The 3,587-nt window shown below is 34.5% G+C and overlaps 1 long non-coding RNA gene across 1 annotated transcript; it reads right to left on the bottom strand.

The window, feature by feature from the left end:
• Nucleotides 1–2,103: 2,103 nt before the first annotated feature.
• On the bottom strand, nucleotides 2,104–2,873 carry LOC117238841. The gene is made up of 3 exons (XR_004494275.1): nucleotides 2,545–2,873; nucleotides 2,399–2,470; nucleotides 2,104–2,320 (listed from the first exon to the last, which is right to left on the bottom strand). It is a non-coding gene; the product is annotated as an uncharacterized LOC117238841 (long non-coding RNA).
• Between the last annotated feature and the right edge of the window lie 714 nt (nucleotides 2,874–3,587).

The following is a 3,587-nucleotide window of genomic DNA, read 5'->3' as shown; positions in this document are numbered from 1 at the left end:
ACTTGTAATATTTAAATTAATCAAGACGATAATAGATATAGCCATACACGGATACCAGTTACGTGAAACTTACGGATGTGGAATAGCCCTATTAGGAGCAATATGCGGCTCAGTTACCCACCTGCTACTATACCTCAAAGGAAAACGAAATATCGATGATCAAACGGCACAACCTAGAGGAATATCGATAACACCAGTAGTCACTCAACAACCAACGCCATCTACATCCGCCTTGAGCGAACTCAGAGACACCATCAGTCAAATTTCCTTTGGAAATTTGAACTCCAAGGGAGGGGGTGTCACGTCCCGCGCTCCGCACGCGCCGTAACGAGAACAAGAAAACTATTCTATACAAAACGCGCGAATAAAGATTTGAATACACAAACGAACACACGGCGCCGCGAAACTAAAGGAAGGATTAACAAAATGAGGGGCGACTAATAAATCCAATCAGTATAAAATAAAATAAAATAAATAAAACCAGCTAACGGATTGAACGAGTTACGAACCAAACAAATAAACCAGGAAATAAGAATAACTACGGAAAGGGAAATAATTGAAACGCCAGAAATACGAGTATATATAAATATATTTTAATCAATCAACTTGAAGAGTTACATATAAGTATAAACATATATGCTAGGCACGTAATAAATTAGTAAATATTAGAGTTAGCGCTTATAATACTATGCGATAAATACAATATTATCAATTTATGAAATATAAGTATATACAAAGTTAAAAACTAATACATACAATATTGTATTATTAAAGAAATAAAAGTTACATTGTCAGAAACATATATATATGTGTGCGCATTCTATTAAACAGATACATATTTGAAACAAGCCTACGTTCCGGTAAAGAATTATAATATAAGAATTACATTACGAAACATGCATGTCTCTATACAAACTTATAAAAATTTATATTCTAAACTACTACTAATCTATGTGCATTCTACAATCTAAAATACATACTTAAAACTAGCCTACATGCCGGTAGAGCATTATAATATAAGAATTACATTATGAAACATGCATGTCTCTATATAAACATATAAATAATTTATTTTTCTAAACTAAAACTACTATTAATAATCTGCAAAAGAAATAGAACACACAACGCAACACTTGGGACTAAGCGACAACCTGTCGATAGCCCAAACGCTCAAAGTAATTAACACCGCAACGGCCTGAGTAATTGCATACAGAAATTCTATCATCAAACACAAATATGTAAACACACACTAAACGCACAATAATCTAGAAACAAAACCTTCAATACTATGTTGTCACACTACAAGATATATATGTATATATGAAATCAAATGATTGACACATAACCTCAAATACACAACACTATATCACTAAAGAATCTGAATGAAAATCACTTTGCCAGAAATATATACATATATACGCGTGCGTGTGTGTGTTCTTACTTATTAAAAGAAATTAATATAAAATAAATAATTAACATTTCATTTCGTATGAACACTATATGGGCAAGAGAGATATGCATATAAATACGTATATATATATATATATATGTATGTGTGAGTGCATATGTTTTATATTATCGAATACTCTATGAAATAAGCTACTCGAAACAATAAATAATGCAATCGAAGAATTACAAAACATTAGCTATACTGAAGTGACACACAACATAAACATATATATATATACGTATATTCACACGAGTTATACTATTTAATAATATTAATAAATAAATGTTCTAATTGCGGTAGAATAAGGAAAAACGAGCGACAGACGAAAATTACTTCGATATCAAACAAAACTAAAGACCCGTCACTAAAAACTTTACTGATGACATTTATGAGCGGCCATGTTGGATTTACACGCGTCATGGCGACAGGAATATTAGGGATTAATGGAAGTCAGGCGCGAGAAACAAATCATGAAAACACATTGTTAACACTTTCCTTTAATAAATTTTATGGGCAACTACAAATATAAAAATATATATATATATTTAAATAAAAGGGGGGAAATATAAAATTAAAAAATTAACAAATGTAAAATAGATAACCTAACACTATCAGACTAAAAAAAAATATATATATATATATACACATATTGAACACAAAATTAATAATAATAAGGAACATCAAAACAGCGAACCAACAAAATTGAGGCAGCTACAATAAATCAAAATCGAAGCAAGGAGCTCCGGGATAAAGTTCGCTGAACTCACACATACACCAATAGCGCACAACAGGGGAAATTCCCTTTCTACCAGAAGCATGGTGACGAAGATGCGCCTCCAAAACCTCTTCGGAATCCCACTTTCGCTTGGGCTGGAAACAACACGGTATATTTTAAATAAAACGAAACAGGACGAACCAAACGAACTAAAAATAAGACTAAATACGTACCAGGGAAGTCTGGAAAGGAACCTCTGATAGAAACGACTCAGCAAACATGGTTCGAACGTCTATCACCGAAGCCTAAGGAAATAGCAAAAAAGGGAAAAACAATCAAAATCACAAAACAATCTTAATATGCAAACATCCAAACTTACGCAAAACAATTCGAAGGAGGAGGTCTTTGTTATGGGAGAGCAGCGGAGTTGCGCGTGTTGCCCGAGCAAACTTTAAAATAATAATGATGTTGCAGCCACCAGCCCTTCCACGCGCCGAAGAAACACCGGTAATTCCCACGGTACAGCACGTGGAAGTTTCTCGCGGAACGGACTAGATCAGCGTGGAATGCTTCAAATCTCCTAGACGCTAGCTCAGCGGAAACACAGGACTGATAAAAAACTAAGTTGAAATATGGAATTTACATTTTGTCACGTACGATTCCAAGAAGCCCAAACTGCAACATCCCGATTCCCACGGAAGCGTACCCCCAGCGGACCACCACCCCGTGGGGGATGGCATTATAAATAAGCGATGCAACATAGCGCGGCGTTCATTATTCGTGCATTATTCGTTCTTTAATTCTTTATTCGTTCTTCAGTTCATTATTCGTGCATTATTCGTTCTTTAATTCTTTATTCGTTCTTCAGTTCATTATTCGTTCATTAGTTTGCGATCGTTTGTTACTACGGCTCATTATTCTTTGCGTCTAGAAATTTGTATAAGTATTTTGCGTTTCGGGGTCTTTAGTTTTTCGATAAAGAGAAGAGAGTCGCGATTAAATAAAGTAAAATTTTAAGTCTTCATTACGATATCAATTCAGTTAGCAAGTCACTCAATTTGTATCGAAATAGTTTAATAAAGTAAAGGTTGATAGAAAACTATATTCGAGATTAAATAATAAACCCAACAACCTTCGACGATCACCGGGACAGCTGGAGTGATGGCACCAGATAGCACCTTTTCCTCAAGGTAAGCAAATTAAATTTAAAAAACTTTCTTTTTCTCTGGCAATCTCGTTGTCCTCGAGAATTGAATCAAAACCTCCTATCATCGATTTCATTTACGGTTTTAAAGATAGAAATATTGCTTAAATTTTAAACAAAGGAGTTGTCCGTTGTGTCGGCTTGTGCGAACGGTGTTTTCAGCTACTGAAACACCCACTGATCTTCGCCTTCCTCCTCCCACTGTTGGTAAATTATTA

This window comes from Bombus vosnesenskii, unplaced genomic scaffold (genome assembly GCF_011952255.1).
Source record: "Bombus vosnesenskii isolate JDL3184/JDL3185 unplaced genomic scaffold, Bvos_JDL3184-5_v1.1 scf7180000013635, whole genome shotgun sequence".
In the NCBI taxonomy this organism is placed as follows: domain Eukaryota; kingdom Metazoa; phylum Arthropoda; class Insecta; order Hymenoptera; family Apidae; genus Bombus; species Bombus vosnesenskii.
Note: the sequence above shows the minus strand (reverse complement) of the source record. Positions and strands in the feature narration are given on the sequence as shown.